Source organism: Wyeomyia smithii, chromosome 2 (genome assembly GCF_029784165.1).
Source record: "Wyeomyia smithii strain HCP4-BCI-WySm-NY-G18 chromosome 2, ASM2978416v1, whole genome shotgun sequence".
NCBI classification, from domain to species: domain Eukaryota; kingdom Metazoa; phylum Arthropoda; class Insecta; order Diptera; family Culicidae; genus Wyeomyia; species Wyeomyia smithii.
Window position 1 is genome coordinate 180562616 of NC_073695.1, and position 12432 is coordinate 180575047.

At 35.6% G+C, this 12432-nt stretch overlaps 1 protein-coding gene across 3 annotated transcripts in view; it reads left to right on the top strand.

Moving 5' to 3' along the window:
- LOC129724450 (kin of IRRE-like protein 1) overlaps positions 1–12432 on the top strand; it is a 907851-nt gene that overhangs the window by 251685 nt on the left and 643734 nt on the right. The window lies entirely within an intron of this gene.

The following is a 12432-nucleotide window of genomic DNA, read 5'->3' on the forward strand; positions in this document are numbered from 1 at the left end:
TCGCCCTGATATTGTGGTCTACGACAAAAGAATGAAACGGGTAACCATCATTGATATCGCTGTGCCGTAAGATCGTAATCTTCAGTCGACGTTCTCAACCAAGATAACGAAGTACCACGATTTAGCTGAGGAGTTGAAGCAGATGTGGCAACTTGAGGAAGTGCGTATAGTTCCAGTTATTTTCTCCGCCACTGGAATAGTTCCCTGTACTCTACTGCGCTCTCTTGATGAGTTGGAACTGCGAAGAGAACTACCCAACATCCAAAAAGCGGTGATTCTTGGGACCTGCAACACAGTTCGAAGGTTCCTGAATCATCATAACTGATCCATCGAAGCAAACGACGTTAGGATGTAAGTTAACTGGTTAATGAGATCCACAGAGCCTAACCCCTTTGGCATAACAGATAGCCCGGGGTAGGTGAAATTTTCCAGCAAATCTGCTGAGAAGTGTCAAAATGATAATAATAATAATAATAATAATAATAATAATAATAATAATAATAATAATAATAATAATAATAATAATAATAATAATAATAATAATAATAATAATAATAATTATAATAATAATAATGATAATAATAATAATAATAATAATAATAATAATAATAATAATAATAATAATAATAATAATAATAATAATGTTTAAATAGATTTGCATGGAACCTTCAATCAATAGAAAAAAATACACCTTAATGATTTCTGCAGGAATTATTTTTCACTCTAAATAACGAATTTCTGGTAGCCAAAAGCATAACTATACTATATATGATGCGAATTTTTTTCTGTTCCTGGTATAATCGAAACGTCACTGTACTCATATATAGGTCGGATCATATATCATTTTGGATACAACTTTTTGTAATAGAAAAATTTTCCTTGATGAACAACAGTCTAAACAGACCAAATATCATTCAATATGAGAATTTGTGGAATATTATGACCCCCAGAGGCCAAAAATCAACTTCAGACGCCATTTTAAAGTTTTGGATAGAAGCTTCCAATGTGAGTTTTTCAAGAACGGGATAATGCTTATAGACTAAGAATCAACACCATACTTCATTTTAAAATCCAATTTTGCGACTTACGGTTTCTGGAAAACAAGCTTAAATTGCCAATTCAATCCAATTAAGGTATTTTGATGTTTTATCTGAAGTAATAATTGAAGCATAAAATGTGAAATTTGTTTTGTAATCACAAGCAATACCTGGAACGTTCAAATAGTACAATATATTTTGATCAATCAATTTCGTTTCTTCCCATAACTTTAGAACCACGTATCAAATTGTTTTGAAATTTTTTATTTGTAAGTTTGAGAGACAGTCCGTAGTTATGTTCAAATAAGTCGTGTAATCTTTGAGTTAATAGACTTTCGTTGTTTTTAAAAATTAATACATAACAGTTGAAATAAAAGTCCGATTATAATTAAATGAAATGGCAACCAAACTGTTCATTTGACACTGAGATTGTTGAAATTAGTTCAACTAGTTCTTTGGGAAATCGAATGAATTTGAAAAGTCATCGGAACATGTTTCTTTCACCCTTAACTAGCCCGTTAATTTTATATCAATATTGTTTGAATCGGTTGTGTGGTTTGTGAGATAAAGAAGTTTCGTGATTTTCACATTTTGATACATTACAGACGAAGTTACAGTTCGATTACAATGCAATTCAATAGGATGTTATGAGGCAGCTAGACCTTTTATTTGACACTAAATTTGTGAAAATCGGTTCAGCCATCTCTGAGAAAAGTGAGTGAGTTTGATATTATTTGAGTTCGATGATATATTCTTCGGAATATGTTTCTTTTCATAGCTAGATTTCACATTTGTAAACATCCGATTGCAAAACAAATCGATAGGGTTTTATGGGCAACTAGACCTTCCATCTGACACTAGTTTTATGAAAATCAGTTCAGCCATCTCTGAGAAACACGAGTGAGATTAAACAGTATCCAGAACACCTCAAGTTCAATCTTTATAAAATTCAAAATGAAAGGGTTTCTAAGGTAGCCTGTTCATTCAAAATCAATTCTGTTCAAACTGGTTGTGTAGTTTCTGAGATAATGATGTTTCGTGATTTTTACATTTTGATACATAACCTCTAATCTAAAAATCCGGTTGTAATGAAATTTAATAGGGTCTCATGGGACAACTAGACCTTTCATTTGCAATTAATTTCATGAAAATCGGTCCAGCCATCTCTCTGAGAAAAGTGAGTGAGAATACAAATATGCACATACACACACATACACACAAACAGCGATATATGCCATTCGGCCCTTTCGGAGCACTTTGATATATTTGGTTTTGTAAGTGATTGCTATTTCTTTCTATGAGAAAGGCAAAAATATATCGTTCTTTATATTTCCAATGACTTTAACGTCATAATATATCGTCTTTTATATTTCCAATGACTTTAATGTCATAAACTACCGTACAATGTCATAATTTTTCCTTAAAGACCTCTAAATTGTCGTAAAAAGATCTTGAATTGGTCAAATCAAACAAATTAAATTATGATGATTTATGCACCACCCTATGGAGCACCCTATGAACCAAACAAAATACAGTTAAACCTGTTATTGTGCGAGGGATAGGGACCGCATTAAAAAAATTCTCAGTTAAAAATAACTCGAAAGTTGTTGATTCTGGTTTAGAATACCTATGAGAACAAAAAAAATAAAACATCGGATTGATAAACGAAACTTTTTTAAACATATTAATCCTTTCAACCGCTTTCCTTCGTAGGCAAGCAATTCGTGACTTTTCCTACGTAAAACTGGCTCAAATAGTAATTTTTGGACGCAACACTTCTGTAATGCGTTGGAATTCATTCCAAGAATCGGAAAAATTAAATGGCTGAAAATGTCGGAAGTGGTCCTTTTTCATATACCGCGGTGTATCGCGATTCTATCGATGCGAGAGCGACGTTGTTTCTGAAGCATACAAATGTTCTTTACCTCTAAAGGTTTGAAAGCTAACGGATTCGGACCAAGACCAAGTGAAGGGGTGGTGGTGGCGGTTGTGGTGATGAGGAACCTGAGAATAAACCCATGCTTAAGTCCTTTGATAATCAACAATGGCCTGTTTCTTTTCGAGCGCCCCAAAATGATCGTTCGCCCGAAACTGAAGTTAACCGGAACATCACGATTCTCGTGTATATCATACATATTCTGATTTCAATCTATGTCAATGTATTCGCAGTACAACTGTTGCGTTATGCATTTCATACATTTCTTGTGCAATTTAAGTGCAAAATTTGTGCGATTCGGGAAGACACATTGATTGTACAAGGCTTGAGCTTTTGTTTGTAGAGAAAATACAATCCAATGCACAGTGGGGCGACTCCATACAAAGGCTGGCCAAGCAAAAAAAGTGTCGATAAATGCGACAAAAACTTAGTATTTACATAATTTTGGGGCGCTGAACACGAATTTGGCATCAATTTTTTCATTTGGGGCCGTGCATAAAGCACGAAATCCAATTTTTAATATTTTTTGGCACTTTTTTTCGTATTTATAGAATTATATGATCTTTGACCACAAGTATTGTCACCGGGCGTCCTTCCCATTAAAAAAAATACGTAATATTTGGACGACCTCTCGAACTAAACAAATTTTGCCTAAATTTATATATATATATATTTTTTTAATAAACTAAAACAACATAAGTAATACAAAATAATTACAAATTGAAATAATTATCATCAGCATCATCATCTTCTGCTGTGATCGCTTAAATCTAGTGTTAAATTGTTTCCAGAAAATTTGAAGTTCATAATACTTATCAGTAGGAAAAATGTGTTTTGCTGCAATTTTCATTTCTTCTAGTAATTTTCGATGTTTCGTTGTTTCATATATATGTTATCTTCCTAATCCGGTTTCTATGGTTGAAAGAGGACATTTAAATACATGTATAACACAATGAATCGACAACTTACTAGACATTAAATTAGGTGATGCCGCTGAAGTTAAAGGTTCCATAATAAAATTCAACGAATTTATGAATTTGAAAACCAAGACACTGGAATGACTGAACTGAAAAGATGCGGAGGGCAACGACTGTTCTTTGTTTTTTTTTCATATGAAGCAAAATGTGTGCTTTACTTTTGTATGCAAACGAGAGCGAAGCACAAGCAATGTTCAAACGGGCTATTGTTAGCCGGAGTTTGATGGTATGAATTTGCTGCTAATATTTGACACAACAATCAATTTAGCGAATTTCATGAGCATCAATTGAAAAGGGCTGAATGTTTTTATTATTGTTTTAAATTTGCAGAAAGTGATAAAGTTTGACATAACTAAAATTTCATAAAAATTTGTTTACTGTTTTCTGGTTTTACACTTATTTTATAACTTTTCATTGATAAATTTTGTGATTTTTACCTAAATTTATGTTTTATCCTTACGGATTGAGTACGATAACATAAATCTTCATTAATAGGGTATCATGGTTATGATTAAAATTAATCCTGGATGAAATTTCAACTTCAAAAATAAAAACTAAAAAAATCTGCTATCGCTTTCTTCACTGAAGTGACAATTTGTGCAGTTTTGCGCAGCAGCGGACAGTATGCATTTGAAAGCTTACGTTTTGCCTTTCTCCTAGAAAGGTATAGCAATCACTGGAAAAACCGAAGGTATAAAAGTGGTCCCAATGGCCGAATGTCATATACCACTCGACTACTTTCGACGAACTGAGCATTTTCTGTATGTATGTATGTATGTGTGTATGTGTGTGTGTGTATGTATGTGCAACTTTTTTTCTCACTCACTTTTCTCAGAGATGGCTGGACCGATTTTCATAAAATTAAATGCAAATGAAAGGTCTAGTTGCGCCATAAGTTGCTATTGAATTTCATTGTAATCGGATTTTTAGTTTAGAGGTTATGTATCAAAATGTAAAAATCACGAAACATCAATATCTCAGAAACCGCACAACCGATTTCAATAAAATTGGTTTCAAATGATTGGGCTGTCTTCAGAACCCTTAACTTTTGAATTTCGTTATGATTGAACATATGGTTCAAAAGTTATGTAAAGAAAAGTTATCCTGAGGTTGTTTAAACTCACTCATTTTTCTCAGAGATGGCTGAACCGATTTTCACAAAATTAGTGTCAAATGAAAGGTCTAGTTGCTCCATAGGTTGCTATTGAATTTCATTGCAATCGGATTGTAACTTTGTCCGTTGTTCATGAAAATGTGAAATCACATAATGAAAGTAAATATATTGACTTTTTCCTAACGATCACTGGCTAATTAAAAGGTAGAAAAATGATTGAAATGGCCGAATGTCTTATACTACTCAACTCAGTTCGACGAATCGAGCATTTTCTGCATATATGCATGTATAGGTGTTTGTGTTTGTGTGTGGGTGTGTACGTGTGTATGTGCACCTTTCTTTCGCACTCACTTTTCTCAGAGATGGTCTGACCGATTCTTTCTATCTTTGTGTCAAATTAAGGGTCTATTTGCCGCTTGGGTTGCTATTAAATTTCATTGTAATCAAACTTTTAGTTTTGGCGCTGCGTCAGAATGTGAAAAACGCTCTTATATCTCATAAGCTATGAACATAGTTGAATTCAAATAAATGGGCTTTCAAACCCTTAAACAATGAATTTCATAATGTTTAAACATGTGGTTTGAAAGTTTTAGAAAGAAACGAAACCCGCAGACTGTTTAGAACTATAGCTACGATCAAAATATGTGGCCTCAACATCATTTAAATTTAATATTGTACTATTTCAATGTTTGCAGCCTTGCTCGGGATTGAAGTTGAAATTAAAAGTCATTTCTGTCATTTCACTTTTTGCCTTTCTCCTAGAAAGGTATAGCAATCACTGCAAAAACTAAAGGTATAAAAGTGCTCAAAAGGGCCGAATGTCGTATACCCAGTGTTATGAAAATGACTGCAAGACAATGACAGCAAATTTTCAACTGATCCGGCTCTCATTGTATTGCACAGCTCTCACTGCTCCCCACACGTTCGGTGAACAGTTCGACAGCAACTGATGACAGTAAACATGCAACTCCATACGGACTGTTATTTTTCATCTTCATATGTGTGTTGATATTTCCAAGCTGTCGTAAATGACAGCCTATAATCTTCCGACATCCTTCAACACGAATCCGAGCGGGATGTCAGGTGATTATGATCACGACAGTAAGGCCGATGAAAGAATGAAAGAGAGATGGTGCGAAGCACGTTTTTTCTTACGTGGGAAATAATATCAACAATGGAAACGGTTTGCTTTGTATTCAATATGCCACTGGCCTGTGAAAAAGGAGAAACGAAAAAATGCAAGTCGACGACAGCCGCAGCCGATCAGCAGGCTGTCAACAGGAACAGGACATCCTCAAAATGAGCAAACTAGGCTGTCATGTCCGAACAAACAAAATACATGCGCAAGGATGAGCTGTCGTACGCAACACAACACCGTTTCTTTGCCTTGTTTAAGCTGTAGCTGTATGTGAGCTCTTATGAATAGCGCATGCATGAGGCTGTTAGAGTGAAGAGAGGGAAAAGTCGTCAGTCGCTAGCTTGCGTAAGCCAGTCGTAAGCTTGCGTATACCACTCGACTCAGCTCGACGAGCTGAGCATTTTCTGCATGTATGTGTGTAACGCTCTCCCAATCTCACTCGATTTTCTCAGAGATGGCTGAATCGAATTCAATGAAATCAATTGCAAATGAAAGGTCTAGTTGCCCTTTAAGACCCTATTGAATTTTATTGTAATCTGATTTCTAGTTTAGAGGTTATGTATCAAAATGTAAAAATCACGAAACATCAATATCTCAGAAACTACACAACCGATTTGAACAAAATTGGTTTCAAATGAATGGGCTACCTAAAAACCCTCAACTTTTTAATTTTATGAAGATTGAACATATGGTTCAGAAGTTATGGAAAGAAACGTGTTCTGGAGACTGTTTAATCTCATCAGTGTCATATGGAAAGTCTTGTTGCCCCATAAGACCCTAATGATTTTTTTTGCGAACGGATTATTACTTTTCCTGTCATGTTTAAAAATGTGAAATCCAGCTATGAAATGGAACATATTCCGAAGACTACATAAACTCACTCACTTTTCTCAGAGATGGTTGCACCGATTTCTACAAAATTAGTGTCAAATGAAAGGTCTAGCTGCCTCATAACACCCTATTGAATTTTGCTGTAATCGGACTGTAACTTCGTCTGTAATGTATTGAAATGTGAAAATCACGAAACTTCATTATCTTAGAAACTACACAACCGATCTGAACAATATTGATATCAGATGAACGGGCTAGTGAGGGATATACTGATGAATTATGATTGAACACGTGGTTTCAAAGTTTGGCTCCCCCATACGTTCCCTTTTCATTTGATTGTAATCAAACTTAAGCAACCGTTATGTTTTAAAAGAACGAAAGTCTATTATCTCAAGTATTACACGACTTATTTGAACATAACTAGTGTCATACAAACGAGTCATCTCTCAAACTTACAAATAACAAACTTCATAAAAATTTGATAAACTGTTCAAAAGTTTTGTAAAGAAAAGAAATTCAAAGACTATTCAACACCATAGCTGCTTAGATCAATATATATGGCCTCAACATGATTTAAATGTGGTATCGTACTATTTGAACGTTCCCGATATCGCTCGTGATTGAATTGTTCAAAATCAAGAGTCATTTCTTATATTTCGCTATTTATGAAGCACTAACATTACGTCAAATTTCATATTTTATACTTTAATTACAACATCAATATTTTAGAACCCAAAGAGTGAATATACCTTTTTGGATTTAAGCATTCATGTGAATCTATTTTCAAATATAATAAGTTTGAATGAGAAAGGCTGAGTCTGACCGCTAGGTGGATTAATTTAGGTTTTACCTAAATTTTGAATGTAGTCACAACCGTGGCAAACTGCGGCAACTAAACTTTTAAGCTACTTTTCTGCAAAAAATCACGTTTTTTTTTAATTTTTTCTGGTGTCAGGCCTACTATGACCAAATTTTACAATATATAATGAAAAAGGTTCGTTTTCCACAATATTTACAACAACTTTTTCTTTGATGTCAAAAAAATACAAGCTATCATTGAAGCTACAGAGCGTTTCAAAGTAATGCACTTTTTTTCAAAAAAATGTCAAAAAACGTCAGTTCGCCATGCTTTGAAAAGTCTTAAAAAATTCAGATTTCATGATATTGTGTCCAAATTTTGGATTTAGACACTTGAATGTTATAGCAATGAAGGAAAATATTATGAAACAGCTAACGAAAAAAAATTTTTTTGGCTGATGGCCAGCGATTCCCCACTGTGCAATGTGCGGTAAGTTATCTACAGGATTTGCAAATTGTTAATTTATTAACAAATATCTGTTGTAAGCCAACAGAGCTTTGGTTTTGTACATAAACAATAATCATAGTTTTTGCTTTTTGTCTAGAAAGGTATGGCAATCACTCGCAAAACCGAAATAATAAAAGTGCTCCAACGGGGCGAATGGCATATATCACTCGACTCAGCTCGACGAGCTGAGTATTTTCTGTGTGTATGTGTGTGTGTATGTGTGTGTGTGTATGTGCAGATTTTTATTCTCACTCACTTTTCTCAGAGATGGCTAGACCGATTTTCATGAAATTAATTGCAAATGAAAGGTCTCGTTGTCCCATAAGACCCTATCAAATTTCATTGTAATCGGATTTTTAGTTTAGAGGTTATGGTTCAAAATGTAAAAATCATGAAACATCATTATCTCAAAAGCTACACAACTGATTTGAACAAAATTGATTTCAAATGAACGGGCTACTTGAAAAACCCTTAACTTTTGAATTTCATGAAGATTGAACTTGTGGTTCAAAAGTTATAACAAGAAAAGTGTTTTGAAGACTACTTAATCTCACTCATGTTTCTCAGAGATGGCTTAACCGATTTTCATGAAATCAGTGTCAAATGGAAGGTCTAGTTGCTCCATAAGACTCTATTGATTTGTTTTGCAATCTGACTATTACTTTGCCTGTTATGTTTAAAAATGTGAAATCCAGCTATGAAAAGGAACATATTCTGAAGGCTACTTGGACTCACTCACTTTTCTCAGAGATGGCTGACCCGATTTCCACAAAATTAGTGTCAAATAATAAGTCTAGCTGCCTCATAACACCCTATTGAATTTTACTTTAATCGAACTGTAACTTTGTCTGTAATGTACCGAAATGAGAAAATCACGAAAAATCATTATCTCAGAAACTCCAAAACCGATTTGATCCATATTATTATCAGATGAGTGGGCCAGTTAAGGGTTAACTGATGAATTATGATTGAACACTTGGTTTCAAATTTTGGCTGCCCTATACGTTCCCATTTTATTTGATTATAATCGAGCTTAAGCAACCGTTATGTATTAAATTGTTAATAAAACAACGAAAGTCTATTATCTCAAAGATTGCATGACTTATTTGAACATAACTAGTGTCATACGAACGAGTCATTTCTCAAACTTACAAATAACAAACTTCATAACAATTTGATATGTGGCTCAAAAGTTATGGAAAGAAAAGAAATTCAATAACTATTTAAAACTATACCTGCTTTGATCGATATATGTGGCCTCAACATAATTTAAATGTGGTATCGTATGTGTTTAAAATCTGCAAATGCACGACGAATCGGCCATAAGATATGATCAAAGTCAAATAACAAATCGTTTAAAATGATTGGTTTTATCGAAATGACAGCATCCTCGACTTTTGGCTTCTGTACATCGCCTTATTTCTGAATATATTCATATTGGGTGGTATTCGGTCATTTTCAGCAGATTTCTGGCATCAATCTGACACCGGAAATACCCATATTGGGAGGTATTTAGTTATTTTGGTTGTTTTCCAGAAACTAAAAGTGGTTGTCTTTAAATTCTAAATGGTGTCCAAGGTAAATGTTTGGTATCTATGCATCATATCGGTTACGGAAATATCCATATTGAGCATTATTCGGTCATTTTCGACTGTTTCCTAGAAGTTGCAATTTAGCAATTTAAAATGGTGCCTGAGGTCAATTGTTAGCTACAAGCACCTTTCGGGTTCCAGAGATACTCATATTGCATGGTATTTGGCTATTAGGCTGTTTTTCACAAACCGGAAGTCGCCATATTGGATTTCAAAATGGTATTTAAGATAAATTCTGGCCTCTGAGCGTCATTCTGGTTGAAGAAACACCCATATTGGGTGTAATTCGATCATTTTCCGCTGTTTCCCAGAAACCGGAAGTCGCCAACCTAGAATCCAAGATGGGGTCTGTGGTCGATTTCAGCTGCTGTGTATCATTCTAGATCCGGAGATACTCATGTTAGACGGAAATCAGCCATTTTTGGCTGTTTTCCAGAAACCACAAGTTGCCATCCTACAATTCATAATGGTGTCTGAAGTCGATTTGTGGCTCCAGTGCATCGTTACGATTCCGAAAATACCCATATTGGGTGGTTCGTTTGCCGCTATTTTCCCGAAGCCGGAAGTCGTCTTCTTAGAATTCAAAATGGTATCTGTGGTGAATTTAGCTCCTGTGTATTTTTCTTTATCCGGATATTATTATATTGGGTGGAAATCGTCCATTTTTGACTGTTTTCCAAAAACCGGAAGTTGCCATCTTATAATCCAAAATGTTGCCTGAGGTCGATTATGGAACATATTTGTTACCACTAAAAACATTCACCTGCCAAATAAGGTTCCGTTTAGTTGATTAGTTCGCGAGATGTGCATAAATTTGTGCAGACACATGTGTTTCCATAAGAGGGAGGGGCGTCGAACCATCATGGACATATTTATTACCCTACATGCCAGAAACCGAAAGAGTGAATATACATTTATTGGATTCAAGCGTTCATGTAAATCTATTTTTACAAATAAAAGTTTGAATGAGAAAGGCTGTGTCTGACCGCTAGGTGGATTAATTTTGGTTTTTAAGAAACAATAAACGCTGCGACAAATAAAACGCCTTTAGCGTGGTTACCTTACCTGATTGATCCGTTTTATCACAATGTTGTTATCTCGTGTCACGTTATTTCAGTTAAATTTTCAAACTCATATTAGGGATGAACACCACAGGATGCTTCATGGATACGGCTGAGAAAACATTATTTTCATCTGGCTTTGATGTTTTCAAATGCAACACTTGACACAGAAATTATCCTCCAGCTGCCAACGAACGCCCCCACAAACCGGCCTTTTGTGCTGCTTGCTGCGACCGTTCCATAGCCACACGTGCCTTTACCGGATGATTTTCTGAGGACGGTTCACGGACTGGCGTGAATCGGCAAGTCATAGCAGTTTACGTGGCTGTACTTCAAATGAGCCATCGCATCGCAAGTAAGGCTATCACAAGTTAATACACAAACTGGCATTTCATCCAATAAATTGTTCCACTTCATTGAGTTTTCTACAATGTCCTGTTCAACGGTGGGCCGTTCGTTCGTACGTTCATTCGTTTTTCGTTCAGCGGGGTGGAAACTTACTTTCTTGCAGTCACCACAACGAAACAACCACATGGCACTCAATCACTTTTCGAGGGTGCTGAGGTGAAGTGTGCTGCCGTGTTTCCTTCGGAAGCGTTGGATGGAGGACTGGGAGTACCTGGTCCACACGGTCATCTGTAAGCTGGTTGAACGTTGAATAAATTTGACGTTTTGTGCTTGGTTCCTTTTAATTGCGAAATGTGATTGTGTTGGGAAGGAAATCACATTTTTGCAGGATCTCGAGTACAACGTTTAGTAGTGAGGCGAGAGGTCAACTATAATATTGATGATAATGTTCGTTTTCACGCTTTACTATATCGTTACCGGCGCGATTGCTATTAAAATCGACTTAGGCAGAAATGTGAAAATGTTTCTGAATACCAGAAGTCGCGTATGATGGAATATCATCTCATAAATAGCCAAGCACGCACACTTGTAATCCCGGAGGAAATATCGAATATAGGATATGGTGGAGAACAGTGGTTTAATGTAAACATTTCAATTAAGGTCGAAACGCAACAACCGGAATCGCGATAATCCAAATGGTGTGTTCTGGGCCACGAAAACAATTCCTATGTGCAACATATTATGGCCATCCTAATTTCATTGTCCACTGGGAATATCTTCTATCGTGTTCCTCGTACGGAACAGCATAAAGTGTGGGGAATTATTATGTGACATGGTTGTGATATGCTCCATAATGTCATGTCGCCCAGAACGATCTCGGTGCGTCGTCACCGTCATCGTTGCTAATGCCATCATCGCTGTTCTATCTCAATACACATATGCCAAAGCTAACAGAAGCAAGAAAAAAATCTGCCAGATGTTACACCTCCGTACGGTTTTTTATCACTTGACGATGTATGGTCTCGTGCTTGGGTGTAAAGTACATTATGATATGTACATAAGCGAATTCGACAGCTCTGTGAGTCGTAAATT